This window comes from Xenopus laevis, chromosome 5S, assembly GCF_017654675.1.
Source record: "Xenopus laevis strain J_2021 chromosome 5S, Xenopus_laevis_v10.1, whole genome shotgun sequence".
Taxonomy (NCBI): domain Eukaryota; kingdom Metazoa; phylum Chordata; class Amphibia; order Anura; family Pipidae; genus Xenopus; species Xenopus laevis.
Window position 1 is genome coordinate 98,053,372 of NC_054380.1, and position 16,662 is coordinate 98,070,033.

A 16,662-nucleotide genomic window follows, 5' to 3' on the forward strand; every position below is an offset into this window, starting at 1 on the left:
TCTATCTATCTATCTATCTATCTATCTATCTTTCATCTATTTGTATCTATCTATCTATCTATCTATCTATCTATCTATCTATCTATCTATCTATCTATCTATCTATCTATATATGGTATCTGTCTGTATATATCTATTTCTCATCTACAATATCTGTCTGTCTTTATCTATCTATCTCTGCTCTATATATCTGCCTGTCTATTTCTATCATCTATTTATCTCTCATCTATCCATCTATCCATCTATCTATCTGTCTGTCTGTCTGTCTGTCTGTCTGTCTATCTATCTACCTATCTATCTCTAATCTATCTATCTGTCTGTCTGTCTATATCTATCATCTATATATCACCTATAAGTCCCTATTATGACACTTCAGGCATCAAAGGCAGCTAGCAGCTGTTCACGCATCATACACTCAAACTCAAACCAGGGCAGGACTTTTGTCAAGTGCATGCTGGGATAAAAGGGGTGAAGCGACTTTTCATTCGGAAAACAGATGGTAGACTAGAATTCCCAGCCATGCCTAATAATTTTTAATTGCACTGTAAAGTATGGAATCTATAAACTGTAAAGTGCTGTCTCATGAGTTACATCTAATCATCTCTTCCAGAGGTTCAGATATGAGAAGCAAAAGGAAAAATGGAAAGGCCTACATGGATATCCATGATGCAGGATGCTGACATTTATTTTCTCAGCATTGGGCTCTCAGGGGATGCTAGGAATTGCCATTAAACAAATACTGGAGTGCTTACCCATGGATATCACTAATCAAGAATATCAGATAATATCCTAATCTAAAGCAGACATTATTTGTATTTTTAATAGAGAGAGAATATAAAGTAAAAGTGAGCTTTCACTGAAAGACAGCAGTATTCCACCGCTTTATTTTACTTGAGCTAAGTGCCAATTTTCTGCAGTTCCTCGAATGATACATAAGTGCCACATTGCTAATGAAAAGCCAAGAAGCCACATAAGATCTATCAGGGAATATTTAAAAAAAAAATCAGGATTTTACAAAAACATAAACCAGAATAAATCAATATATCCAGATGTTTCATCATGACAACAGAGCAAAACAATGACAATAAAAAAAAATATAATATTTGTGAGCCACTTCCACTTGCGTGAAGTCATACACAGAGGATCTGAGGTCAACCCGAAGATGCCTCCTTTTGCATATTTGGGCTGACCTCTGATGCATATGAGCAGATGGATCTAGTTCAAATCAATTGAGATGGGGTATGGAGCAGATGCAATTCTTTCAGCCTACAAAAAACCCAGGCTGAGAGCAGAGAAGCCTGTACTCTGTGTACCTCTGGCCTAATGTAAACCTCCTTGACAGTTCTGAGGTGAATTTATGTTTTTCAAGAAAAAACAAAGAAAACCTCCTGGTGAGTTTATGAGGAAGGGCAGAGTAGTTTGGAATGTATCAGCTGACCCCCATATGTGTGCCTTGTCCCAAAAGGGGACAAGCATCAGCTGTAAGACCTACATGACCTTAAGCATATTCTTTCAATAAGTGTTCATTATATGAAAATAACTTACAAATGCACTGTCTATGGTTATGGAATGTGTTTACTATATGTTACCTGGCCTGTAAATACTCTTTTAGCAAAAAAAATAGTAAATCCCATGAGTACTCCTAGCAATTCAATCAATGTTAGTCTTTGACAGTACGCAGACATGGAACACATTTGGAGACACGTAAGTGTTGCTGTTTTGTTTCTGCACATGTAACTACAACGTTGCAGCACTTATTTTATTTATTTTTTCCAGATCATTAAACGTTGCATGTGCCTGTGATGCTCTTTTAAGTCACACTAACATTAAGGTACTTAATAATCATATGGAAAAAAGGGAACATGTATCAGGTATATAAATGGTACAGAATGACTGCCAAATAAAAGCACAATTTTGCAGGTTACATAAACTTTTACAGGCCTAACCTAACTGTGTATTTACTGCTCTGGAAAGAATCACAGGCCTGCTGCTTAAACTGACCTCACAATCCATTGCCCCTACTACAAGGTCACATAGTTTGCACCTACTAAGTCATTTCCTGCCTGCCATATTAAGCTGTTTTAAAGACTAAGGTACTGCTGTAATTCTTTTGGGAAGTTATTAACTTTACAACGTGCTATCAGCCTGAATGGTAAACAGCACCATAAACACACGCACTATAAACCAAAGGGATTTAATGCAATGCCTGTTTCTAATTTGCATTTCGCACACAATACGTACAACAATATAAATTCTATGCAGAGTTCAAGTATTAAAACAATCTGCGTCATACTGCCAGCAGCCCAAGTCCACAACATTTTCCAGTCCCACTTTTAAGGATGATGAGAGTTCTCTGCAATAATTCATGTGTGGTCTAAGAAATACGGTCATCATACATTTCATTGCCATGTTTTGGCCCACTGAAATCATGAAAAATTACTTCTATTTTTCGACTTGTGCCAATGGGATCCAACGTCGCCCCGTCTTACGCCAATACCTTCATGGCATGGCTTGAAGATCTGTACATTTTTCGCGATGTTGACTTCACCACGCGGTGCTTGGCGTGGTGGAGATACATCGACGATATTTTTGTACTATGGCGGGGTGATGTTGGCTCCCTATTGAGGTTCCATGAACGACTAAATGATATGCACCCATCTATCGCTTTGACGCTTACTTATGATTTTTATCAGATTAGCTTCCTAGGTTCAGGAGGGACATCTAAGCACTTCTCTTTTTACTAAGCCCACAGATCGTAACCAGATATTACATTTCAACAGTAAGCATCCACCACATGTAAAGAAAGCTATCCCGGTTAGTCAAATGTCTAGAGTACAGAGACTTGTAAGTGATACACAAGAACGAGGGGTCCAATCACAAAAGATGTGCCAAAAATTTATAGACAGAGGTTACCCCAAGAATATTGTACAGGAGGCCCAACTTTGGGTGAATTATCCCAAAACCAGTAAGAAACAGAGTGAATGTATTCCTTTTGTGACCCAATACTCTGATTATAGTGATTCGATTGTGCAAGTGTTACGTAGACACTGGTACATACTTAAAAATGCATACCCCACAGTAAATGAGTTCAAGTTGCCACCTTTGATCTCGTACAGGCAGGGCAAAACTATTGGTGCCTCAGTTACTGTACCTCTTCTAATCTTAAAACCAAATCCAAAGAACGGATTACCTTTCTGGGTATGAGAACAAAGGGTATGTTTCCTTGTCTTAATTGTGTACAGTGCCCTTATGTACATAGAGGAAGGGAGTTTGTCCGCCCCAATTCTGATTTGAAAATTCACCTTAGGGGATATTACACTTGTGTTTCAAAATTTGCGGTGTATGTCTTGATATGTCCGTGTGGTCTCATCTATGTGGTTGAGACCACACAGATGATCAAGTTACGTATCTCGCAACAACGTTCAGCTATCAATTTGGGCAACATGACTTTGCCAGTAGCTAAGAACTTTGTAGAAAAAGGACACACCTCCTCAGACCAGTTGAGATTTATGGTATTAGAAACTATACCACCTCAAAAAAGGGGAGGTGACCAGGAACTCAAGTTAAAAAAGAGAGAGGTTTGCTGGATAAACAAACTTAACTCACTATATCCCGCTGGTCTCAATAGAGACTATGATTTCTTTCTATTCATATGATATTGTTTTGATACTTGTGAAATATATTTACTGTATGATGCTTGTATTAAATGCTTCACATGATGCGTGATGTTATTTCCTGTAGATCCCTTTAAATGCACACTGTGTGTCAGTTGCATGTAGCTTGACAAAGGGCATGTGACTTGCCCGTAAAAGTCACATTTTGATGTCATCCTTTTAATACAGTTTTTTTTTTCACGTGACTTTGCTTAATTGATCAATTAGTGTACAAAAATTGCCAAATATGCATTATTCCTGTTGGAGGGTTACATTAGGAGAACTTCTTGTTAGAGTCTTATAAGGAGTCAGTTAAGGTTAGCATACAAGGGCCAATAAAAGCTGCTTCGACAGCGTATGGGGCCCTCTGACAAGCTTCCTTGACTGATATCTGGAGAAAAATTAGCCAGATGACGATCGGGCAGGTTTAAAAATCCCCTTGGCTCAAAGGCTACATCTGTTTGTTAATGCAGTCCTCACACTGACCACCTGCATTCTTGGCTTTACAATCCAATTGTTGGGCCCTAAGGCCCACAATCAGATCAACCCAATAACGCCCACTCAAAGTGCACATTTTAGGGCAAGATCCTCTCATTTGGTGACCTCTACAAACTAGCAGATCTGGCCTTGTGTAGCCACCATTATTGTAGTATTAAATGTAATAGGAGAAAGGGACATCAGTAACCTTAGGGTGAAGTTTTTTAACTTATTAGGCAATAAGTCCATTGCCCTTTAAGAGTGGTGGCAGACAGGGAGATTAGTCACCTGTCCGGAAATCCGAAGTGATTCGTATGCCATCCCGCCGACGATTTGTATTCTTGCCGGTGGGAAGGCATTTGGGGAGATTAGTCGCCCACAGTAGAAAAGATGTGACTATTCCCCCGTCTGCCACCACCCTTAAGGGATAGCCACATAAATTACAAGTCATACCTTTTGTTTGTTCAGTAATAATAATGATGCAAACAATTGTTTTAAAGAGAAAGAAACACTTTGATCCCTCTTTCTTGTACCAGCCATGAATATATTGGTCTCTTGGGATAAACACATTGTGATTCACTGAATCATTTGTGACCCTAGGTCACCTAACCAAAAACATCATGAATTTTGTTGTTCTATGAGAAAAAAATACAAAAGACAGTGTCTGTACTGGTTATTAGTAAGACATACAGAATATATTATCACACTGTCCAAATCAACCAATAAAGTCACATTTTTTAAGTGGTTATATGGGGACTATAGTTACATTGCAAGGAAGAAAGAAATACAGATGTCAACAATCTTATGGATGCCTATTCTGCAGGCCTACATCTGCTGTTGAACTAAAATTCATAGTATCCTTCAGATGTTCAGGGATATGGGAAGTTGAAGTTCAGCACCGGGATTTCAGCAGATTGGGAAACTCTTTGCTAAATTTGGCCACACAGGAATTGCTTATCAACAGGGTGCTACACTGGAGAGGTCCTGCATTTGTTCCATGGAGTGCAGGACCATCTACTTTCACGTAGCCAATAATCCATAACAGGTAATGGCTTGAACTGATTTTCAGGTTGGAGCAATCACATTTGACAAGATTTTGATAGACAACAACAGGGATCAACTGGAAGCCAGAACAAATGGAAGCAAATTAGCCACGAATTGTTTGGTTTGCTAAAATAAATAGGAATTTTGATGCATTTTCTGGATAAAAATATGAACACTGTACCATAGGAACAAACAACTCTCTCTACGGACCTAGAAATATAACTTTTTAGATTATACCACTGTCTACATCTTTATGAAAAACTCACACAGATGCGTTTTAATCACAAAATAAGAGTCATATGAGGACATCTGCAAAGAAAAATGCAGCAATAAATTTTAAAAAGAAAATTAATGACATCGGAGTTCTTGGCTATAAAACAAGCTTTAAGAGCCAAAATACAATTTGAGAACGACTCTGATACTGGCTGGTACCTAGTCAAAACTTTCATGGGGTAGAAACAATGAAAATATGCCACAGCCAATAAAAGCTAGGCTTCTTATCAATGGAAATATCTATTCCAAATAAGGAAATTGATTTCAGACTCCAATTTTCTCTTCATTTTAATCTAGCCACTCTCTAGGCAATTTGGTATTGAACAATATTGCCCAGATATTATGCTGTGATCTGTGTTAAGGCCAATGCCACATGGGCTAATTCTCAGTCTGTGGATAATCGCAGGCCAAGAATCAGCTCCTCTGCTAGCATCAGCCATCTCATGTGTCTGTACCTGGAGCAACTAAGCTGGGCAGGGTGGAGGCACACAAAGCAGATTTCAGTGTTGACATGCATACGCATGCATTTTGGTGTGTGCAGGGAGCAGGAAGTGGAAGAGAAGGGAGGGATTATTTTTTGCAGAAATAGTCAATAAATCAGTCTGAAACTACTTTTTAAGCACGATTCTTCTGTGTCTTAATGAGCATAACTCATTGGTAAATTCTTATTTTTTTACACAAAATGTCTCCTTTAATCAGATGGTTCACCTTTAAAGGGATACTGTCATGGAAAAACATGTTTTTTTTCAAAACACATCAGTTAATAGTGCTGCTTCAGCAGACTTCTGCACTGAAATCTGTTACATGACTGGGGGCAGCTGGGAAACTGACAATATGTCTAGCCCTATGTTAGATTTCAAAATTGAATATAAAAAAATCTTTTTGCTGTTTTGAGAAATGGATTTCAGTGCAGAATTCTGCTGGAGCAGCACTATTAACTGATGTGTTTTGAAAAAATATATTATAGAATGGCCAGTTCTAAGAAACTTTTAGTTGGTCTTCATTATTATATTTTTATAGTCTTTTAATTAATTATTCTTCTGATTCCAAGATGTCTGATCAGTAACTGGAAACATGGGCTTGAAATATTTACTGTAAAGGTCCATACAGTACTGTTCTGTTAATGTGAATGATCATTCAACTTTGTGCATAGTCATGCTTTGCTGTATATATAGTGCATGAGCGTTCATCTTGTCAAAATGAGCCAACCAGTTCGACTTTGTATTCCTGCCACAAAGTTATCAATGTCTCATATAATAATGATGAGAAAATGTTTTGCAAAATGAATAGACTGAATAAATCCCAGTGGTCTATTAAGGTGGCCATACACGGAGAGATCCGCTCGTTGAGGTGGGCAATATCGGGCTGATCCGATCGTGGGCCCTAAGGCCCAACCATCAGATCCTAATGATGGGTAACGAGCGGTCGGATCATGGGACTGCATCAACCAACAGATGCGTTTTTCATCAACCAACAGATGCGACTTTTCGGCCAGATATCGATCAGAGAAGCCCGTTGGAGGGCCCAATACATGGGCCAATAAGCTGCCGACTCGGTCTGTCTGCAGCTTTTATCGGCCCGTGTATGGCCACCTTCAATCTGCGTAAAGGCGCGGGCCAGGGTTAAGGGCCTTTATACAGAAAAAAATATTTTAAATACAGATTCTCATTATTCATAATGTACACATTCAGTTCAATAAGTAGTACAAGGGTATATGGGCTACAACATTTTCTACTACTATGAAAGATGAGGTTTATTAGAAGCTGACCCTGAGTTAATTGTCACATCCATAGAATAAAGGACACTAAGGATGAAATTACACACAATGTACAATATACACAAAGACTACCTGAATCAGTCCAAACCTATGTTGCATCTCCTTCTTCATGAAATAAATACATAATCTAACCCATTAAAAAAATTAAAAAAGAATAGAACTATGAATGCCAGAAGCAATAATTTTGCCCAACAACAATTATTCTGATCACAATCTGATCAAAATAAAGAAAGTTTACTGGCTCATATGTCAACTGAACTACTAACAACATCCACATATGTGTCATCCATGCACATGGATCCAGATGCTTCGTATCACAGCTGAATAGCTCAATCTGTTCAATTTGTTCCAGTGTGTGTCACCCAGCTGGCCAGGGACCCATTCATTTAGTTGCCAAAAGTGCTACTGAACTACAAAGTCCTCAAACTGAAGATATAATTAATTTTGCAAACCACTAAATTATGTGAACGCTTATCAAGTGAGAAAGAAGCATTAATAAAAAGAATACAACTTTAAAATAATGTAATTATTAATTGCACAGGGTCTTTAAACATGGTCATTTACTTCATGGCAACTTTTAAATATCCAGTTGTACTTCACTGCTAAGTAATGAATTCTAAAAAATAATCTTACCTTAAAGTGGTTGTTTGCTTTAAAATTAACTTTTAGTAAGATCTAGAGAGAGATATTCTGAGACTATTAGTAATTGGTTTTAATGTTTTACAATTTGTGGTTTTTGAGTTAACTTTTTACTCAGCAGCTCTCCTGTCTGCAACTTCAGCAATCTGGTTGCTAGGGCACAAATTACCCAAGCAACCATGCTCATATGAATAAGAGTTTCTAATATGACTAATAGTGGCCCTGAATAGTAAGATAAATAATAAAAAGAAGCAATAACAATACATTTGTTGCTTTATAGAGCATTTGTTAAACCGCCATTTTAAAGCTGAAAGGAGTTTAAAAACGATATCATTCAAAAACTATAACATAGAAAAAATGAAGGTCAGTTGAAAAGTTGCTTAGAATTAGCCTAATCCAGGGGGTCACCATCTTGGAAAGTGTCTGCGACACTCACATGCTCAGTGGACTCTGAGCAGCTGTTGAGAAGCTAAACTTAGGGGTCATCTCAAATTATGAAGAAGAAATTGAGGTTGGCCTGTAATACTGTATAAGCGGATGCTACAAGGCTGTAAGATGTAAGCCACATCATCAAAATTCATGATCTCAACAAAATACCCTAGGTTACAAAAAACCTTATAACTAGGATAAATTCACTGACCCAGTAAACATTTCCCAGTCGCAAATAATATCTCCTACCGAAACTGGCATCAGTTGCAGGTGAATATGTTGCCTGAATAAGTAGAGAAAACAGTAAGCCCCTGAAGTATTCTACTTCATTTACACTAGTATCTTTTTTCAACTTAAATAACATAACAATGTAATAATGAAACAAACAACATGGACACTATTAAAATGGATGTTGATAAACAAGGCCTTCATATGCAAGTGTAGCATGCAGTCACTGTTCTGTGTTGTTGCAATAATAACATTAAGCAGTTCCTTTTCAGTCTCTGGGCTGCATTCTGTAGGAATTGCACACATTTTCATGGATCCTCTGCCGAGTGCAATAAAAAGTCAACTCTGTAATTTGAAAGAACCGTGGGGCTGTTTGTCAACTAGATCAAAGCTGGCACATGAATGCTCCTTCAAAGTGGCATTCCTTCCTGTAGATGGCATTTGGTGGTTGTGTACCTATCTTCTCCTATTTCTATTTCTCTACAAAAACCTTTCTTTTTCTCACATACCTTCTGTCTCTGGGGGCTGGACTCGCACAGCCCATAGAGCTTGCCAGGGTCCAACTCAAAGCTAACTCTGATTGCAGATTAACTAGCTAGAGTTTCACTGCAACGCTATACTTCAGTTAAAGAGAAAGTCGTGAAATACTGTATCAGGGCGATTACAGACACAAGAAAAGGAATGGCGTGAGATGTTATAAAAATTGTAAATTGTAAAATTTGGTAATATTACAAAATAATGATTTGCAAAAAGCAAATATAAACTTTAAAGCTATATTAAATGACACCATCATCTTCTACTGTATGTGAATGGATTCTGGGAGTTGTAGTTTTACGGTGGCTGAAGAGTCAGCAATTTCGGCTAATTGGTTGGGTTGTATGCCAATACACAGGTAGAGAAAACAGATGGCATGAAGATCTGCTGTGGCTCTCTAAGGGCTCTTACTGACGAGCGGTTGAAGCTGTGCTCCCCTGCTTTCCGTTTTTCTGCGTTCAGCCGCAGGGGAGCGCAGGAATAGACGCATTTAGCTTTTTTCAATGGGGCTATACTCACACAGGCGCGTGTAGGCGCCGAACGCAGGTTGAGACGCAACATGCTGCATTTTTCCTGCGCATCTATTCCCCTGTGGCTGAACGCAAAAAAACGGAACGCAGGGGAGCACAGCTTCAACCGCTCTTTAGTAAGGGCTCTAATGTTGAAAATCTACAGCTCCCACTCTGTAAGCCAATGGAGGATTGCTAGGGGCTAAACTGCAGAAACAAAACAATCAAAGTGCATTAACCTGCATTAGGGCTCTTACACATGAGCGTTTTTACCTGCGCTCCCCTGCGTTCCATCTTTCGGCGTTCAGCCGCAGGGGAGCGCAGGAATAGACACATTTAATTATTTCAAATGGGGCTGTACTCACACAGGCGCATGTAGGCGCCGAACCCAGGTTGAGAAGCAACATGCTGCATTTTTCCTGCGTTCGGCGCCTACATGCGCCTGTGTGAGTACAGCCCCATTTGAAATAATTAAATGCGTCTATTCCTGCGCTCCCCTGCAGCTGAACGCCGAAAAACGGAACGCAGGGGAGCGCAGGCAAAAACGCTCATGTGTAAGAGCCCTTAAACTCACATACAATTAGCCTACATAATAAAAGGCACAGGGTGATAGGCAGGCAAGAAAATATGCAGACTTCATTACCCAAAATACTTGCATGTGTGTTTGTTACTGGTAGGTATTTTTGTAAGGAAAACAATTGCAATAAAAATAGAGAGCTAAATCAGGTTGCCAGTGTAATTTCCCATCACAGTCCCATGAGTAACTTTATGCCAGCCAAGCACTATCTACTCTTTAAAAAATAGGAAGTTTTCAAGTTGAACTCTGGAGCTGCACTAAATCTCTCTCCTCTTGCTCAACACTCAGCCTCTGGCTTTTCCCACTCAACTTGTAAAATCTCAGCATCAACAGAAAACTAAACCCTATGCTTATAAATACCATCTCCCATCAGCTCAGGCAGGTTCGGCAGCAAAGGATGGTGGGAGTTGTAGTTTAGCAACTGCAGCAGAGCCAGAGATTTAATCTCACTGACTGCACAGTAATAGAAAAACACAGAACAAAATCTTATGTAGACACAATGGAAAAAAACAAAAGCTACGGGCATTTCAATCCCATGGCAAAGTACATTGTGCCTGGAAATCCCCCTGCAGTGATTGGGCTGAGTGTAGTGCGAGAAGAATGAAATGTCAGAGTTCTGCCTCAATTTCTCCAATGTGCCCCCTGGATCCAGACATTTGCAATGTCTTTTCAGATAGCCAGAGGCTTCAGATTCTTTGGTGCTTTGTTCAGGGAGGGAGTTGTGGCTTCACCTGAGTGACATCTGGTAAAACCCTGTGCCAGACAGTATGTGCCTCATAAGAACCTTCCTTCATCTCAAGTTTCTCCCCTCTTCCTGCCCCCAGGGCACACATTTCCAGAAACCACCCCCCTCCTTCACCGCAAGGCAAACTTCTCTGTTTTCCCACATGGCTCCTCACAGGTTAAACTACTGACAGCCAGGCACACAGAATGGCATTCCAGCCCTGTTTAACCGTGCTACACTCTTAACCCTTATTCTGATAGAGGGGAGAGAAGGTTACAGCAATGCAATATACCTCAGTACACTGCATGGTCACTTAATAGTAATACATTGGTGCCAGCAAAGAACAAGAGTCGCTAAAGCAGACAGCCTAGGTACAAAAATGATGTATATATCTATATTTTCTGTACCTATATAAATAGCATTCACATATGCACAATAATTAACCAGGATTATCTGCATCAGTCTCTTTCTAAACATCCTCCGACACCTAAAGGATGTCATGCTGTAGTTTAACAACAGCTGCAGTAAAATATGTTGCTTAATGATAGTTAAATGGAAAGGGAATAATTATAAGTCAGGTTCCCATTGATTTTTTTTTTCCTATACGTGCTCAGTAAAGTTAATGGGCTTAAGTTATTCTGTACCAAAAGCCTTGTATACGTTACTATGCATGGCACAGTTCTATTTCAGCTGGAATAAAATAACATTTCCCCCTTTACATGAAACTAAAAACAGTGCCCCCTGTGGTTAAAGAATGATAAGAAATGGAAAAATGCCTGCTTGGCTTTACTAAGCAATATAGTCTGAACAAAGTGTTTTTCAGATATGTATCCTTATTTTATTCAAAAGGCACCCACAACTTATGTTCGTTTTAACAAATCCACACGTGGTCAGTATGATGTGCCTTTAAATCTGCAGCCTGGTGTCTGTATGCACAGCTCAGCTAGATTTGGCAGCCTTCTCACAATAAGAGAACCTCACCCAAATGGAAAAGTGTCAGAAAAACTGCAGCAAAGATCACGGACTGAGGCAGACTAGAGCCTTCCTGGAATGCTAGGATATGATGGAGGGAGATTACTAACAAACAAGCTCATGTTTTGCCTTGGCCTCCAAAAATACACTCTTTTGTAGCGCATGCCATGCAAGGGCAACTAAAGCTATCATCTTTTATTGGGGGGGGAGCAGTACGAGGCTATTTTATTCCAGTTCACTAGCAAGTAGGCAGCATCTTTCCAGCTCTGGCTTCAAAGAAACCAGACAGGACTCAGCTAGATGGTCAGCTCATGCAACTACATGCAATTCTGTACCACAACAACACATTATAAAATGGAGTGTACTGCAAATCAAATGCAAATATGACTTAGTCCATGAGTGGGGATGGTACCCAAAAACTGCTTCTTTTTTGTTGCAAACTCCATGGCCTGCCTGTAGTCTGTGTGCGCTGTGTGAGTCCTTGTGATTGGATTACACCTTTATGGGGAGTATGAGGAGAGACATAACCTGATGTGACAGAATCAGATTTAATTCTGTATTATGTGAATGAGGCCTTGATGCCAGGGATAGTTGTTTATCGTTTGCTGCCCCTACTAGTCTGGCACAGTGTCTGCACCATGTCTGAGAGGAGGCAGAAGAGTAAGTCGCACAACTACAGGAACATGAAGGGGAGAAGCAGGACCCCTCACTATTAGAAGGAAAGAATGTCCTATATAGTGACCAGTGTCAAATCCAAAGACCACCCCCGCCTAAAACTTTGTCTCGCCCTTGTGCCCCCAGAAGCGAGTGACATTGTGCAACCTGCGCCTCCCTAGGACCCTCAGACTCTACCCCTTCCCCTCCCAGTGGTTGGCGCGGGCATGCTGGAAGTTGTAGTTCAACTCGGGGTGGAATTGGCAGGTCCCTTTGTTATCCATGCAGAGGCATCACAAGAGATCTAACGGGTACGTGTCCCACACAGCAGACAGATCGCTGCGCTCAGACGCAACTTTTCTCTACTGATCTCGAACGAGACAATTTCTTTCTCCTCCCTTCTTTCAAATCCAACAAAATTGTAAGAGCAATGGCAACAACGAGCAGAAGGCTCCCCCCGATCTGCAGGTCCTGCAGCGCGATTTCTATTACCTTATATATCGCTGAATTGGGGGGGTTTTGCACAGCGGATCGTTCGACGTGCGCAGCTACTCCAGTAAATCCCTGCCAGCATGAACCCTATGAAAGGCAATGGAAGGGGCCTCCCTCTCCAAGGCACCAGCGCCCAGCCTCCGCCGCACCATTGGCTCTGCCGTAGCTTAGCAACACAGCCCGAGCCCGCCCACACTGGGATGCCTCCCCCTACAGTTTAGTGGATCATCCGAATTGGAAGATAGCCAGTTCCCCCTTTATCTGTGCGTGGAAAGTGCCTCACAATCGGGGATCTCCGGTTCTTGTTACTACTGGCAATTGGAAGAGAAAACAATGCAGCTGCATTCCTACTGCAAAAAACGCGGATTCCCCCCAGTATGTCATTTCTTCTCTGCCATGGTGGATGTATAGTTCACATGCTAAAGTTCATCACACTTATATAAACAAAGTCATGACTTATTTTCTTTAGTGAACTGCACCAGCATGAACTTTACAATCTGATGATACAGACCATCAAAGTTGAGCACAGAGTTTGTTAGGAGTGTCAGCAGTGGAGTATCTAGATATTACTGGGGCCAACAGCAAATTATTTCCCAACCTATAAATGTTTATAGGTTGACTTGTTTTACTAATATTTATTGAAACTGTATATGAATTAAGGGCCCCTATACCTCCTGCCCCCCCCCATTCCTCTATAGTTACATCTCTGAGTGTCAGTGACACCGCTCATGCTCAGTGTGCTCCTGGAAGCTAAGCAGAAAATAAAGTTTGCCTGTGTCATAGAAGCTGATGCTACAGGGATAAGTATTACATTGCAATGCAAACTGGGCTGGCAGTGAATCGGCAGAAGAGAAGATGACGAGCTACCGGGGCATATTTGGAGGCATAGATCTTTATTGCTAAAGGGCTATGGTTGCCTTCGGCTGGAGAAAAAAACAACCCAAAACATAATGTGCAGCAGTTATAGACTATTTCTCTTAGTTCTCCTTTAAGGTAATTATTATTATTAATATTATCTTTATTATATAGTATCTCAGTGTCATTGCATATTAATTTAAACACACAGTCATTAAACCTCTGGACAGTGTCAGACTGGGATGCCAGGGGCCCACCAGAAAATCTTAGACCATGGTCCAACTTTCCAAACTATTATTCCTTCTCAACCTCTTTATTCTCCTAGTCATTTATATCTAATCTGGTTTCCGTCCCCACCACTCCACAGAAACAGACTTTACTTAAGTACCAATGATTTGTTGCTAAATCAAAGGGCCGTTACTCTCTGTTAATACTGCTCAACATATCTGCAGCCTTTGATACTGATCGTTCTTTCTTGCTCCATATTCCTTTCTCACTGAGGATTCAAGATAGTGATCCAATCTTTAATGATACTCAAATCAGCCACTTCTCTACAGACCCACCCTCACTCTTAGCTCATGTCACAGACTGTCTAACAACAATGTCTGCATTTATGTCCACTTGTTGCCTAAAAATCAACATGGTTAAAATAGAACAAATCACCTTCCCACCACAAGTTCCTCGAATTCACTGCATAGGATTCACATTTCATTCATTTCCCACACTCATTAAATCATGCCCTCGTCATATTCCATTTAGGCTACTGTAACTCACTGTTCTGTGGACTGGCCCTATCTAAAATGACCCCAATCATCCATCATGAACACTCACTACTGCCATACTCATACACCTCTCCTTCCACTGCCTACCTGTTATATACAGGATTCAATGCAAGACATTTGTACTTGCTTACAAAGCGTTCACTAATACCTTAAAGGAGAAGGAAAGCTAACAAGGCAGTTTATTGCAAATAGATTACCCACAACAGTACAAGCTAGAAAGCCATTTTTATTCTTTAGAATGCTTTTCCATACCTGAGTAAATAGCTCTATACTGTCTCTGTTTGTTTAGGATATCAGCTGTCATATTAGCTTGGTGTGACATCACTTGCTACCTGAGGCTCTCCCTGCTCAATCATAGCTCTTGGCTCAGATTACAGCAGAGAGGGGAAGAGGGAGGGAGAGAGGAGCAAACTGAGCATGCTCAAGCCCTAGCCCTAACCACCTACCAAGCCTCCCTCACATACTCACTAACTACTGGAATTTATCTTTCACTATCCTTACCAACTGGAACTTGTTACCCTCACCGCATGTCTAACTTCCTCACCCTCTTAGATTGTAAATTAAAGGAGAAGGAAAGGTAAATTTCATTCACTACCTCCCTCTATAGGACTCCATTGATGTCCTTAATCACTATATTTTCTTCCCTCCATTGTGCATAGAAAAGCAGAAAATGAAGGTTGATCTTCTGCTCTGCTTCTGTACAACGCGGCGACCATCTTTCTAGAGAATGTGAGACTTACTTCACCTATACATCAGTAATGCGCATGCGCCAAAATGAAAAAAAACCCTGACCGCGTCATAAGTGACAAATCGCTCATTAGCAAAAGCAGCACGAGCAGCAAGAGCGCACAATAACTGTTGGCGTGTACACAGTAAGTATTTTCCACAGTCCACCAATGTTTAATACTCGGGCTGCATATTTCACCTTAGCCTGCTTTTAAAAAATGTTTTGTCACCCCGCTGCGAACCGCAAGCGATTGAAACTGCCTGTTAGCTATTCACAGTATGATTAATATATATATGGTCGTGCTTCTCCGTAGCTTGCAATACGATTGGCTGGGTGGTGTGGTTACTGGGGTCAATGATGATAGGTAAATTTACATGCGCGTCATTTCACAAGGGAGAAAGGCTGCTCTGAGACATGCGCATTAAACTGTAATTGAGCCCAATCTGCCTCAAGGCTGCCTCGGGCAGCAGGGAAGAAGCTGCCTTGAAAATTAGTGACTTCACCCAAGTTCAACGCTACATTCTCTGCAAAGCGATGTTCCTTCTTCTAGACACCAGGGAGAAAGCATTAACTAAGCTTTGTAAAGGTGGCCATACATGGAGAGATCCGCTCGTTTGGCGATGTCGCCAAACGAGCGGATCTCCCTCCGATATGCCCACCTTGAGGTGGACAATATCGTGCTGATCCGATCGTGGGCCCTAGGGCCCAACGATCGGATCCTAGCGAACGCGAACGGGCGGTCAGATCGCGGGACCGCATCAACGAACAGATGCGGCCGCGATCCGACGGGATTTTTAGTCCCATCCGATCGAGATCTGGCCGACTTTCGGTCAGATCTCGATCGGGGAAGCCCGTCGGGGGCCCCCATACACGGCCAATAAGCTGCCGACTCGGTCTGTCAGCAGCTTTTATCGGCCCGTGTATGGCCACCTTAAGTTATGAGTGCACCAAATTTATGATAGAAATCTACTTAAGTTTACCCTTTCCTTCTCCTTTAAGGCTTTTCATGGTTGGGAGTTTGAAACAATGTTTTTTTAATAAATACCCCCTAAAAGTTAGTACAATGTTCTTTTAGAATAAAAGTCACACTACTGTTTTTTTTTTTTTTTACAACTATTGCTTTTAAAGGTAACCATAACGATGACTTTTAGAAAGAGTATAAATGATTCAAAATGTTCTGAAGAAACGATGTCTGAAAGTCAGAAATTCAACTTTTACAAGGTTTATTGATAAAAATCATACATTTGAGATTAAAGGCCATAAAGTTTGGCTTCAAATTCAAGTCTTTGAATTTAACAGTTCTACACTCTGAACAG

At 40.6% G+C, this 16,662-nt stretch overlaps 1 protein-coding gene across 2 annotated transcripts in view; it reads right to left on the reverse strand.

Annotated features, from left to right (window-relative positions):
* The window catches only part of fndc3b.S (fibronectin type III domain containing 3B S homeolog), a 190,444-nt gene extending 177,318 nt beyond the window's left edge, over positions 1-13,126 (reverse strand). For both annotated transcript variants that reach the window (XM_018265699.2, XM_018265698.2), the window contains exon 1: positions 12,983-13,126. The gene's annotated coding sequence lies outside the window, so the exon portion shown is untranslated. The remainder of the gene's footprint in view (positions 1-12,982) is intronic.
* Positions 13,127-16,662: the final 3,536 nt, after the last annotated feature.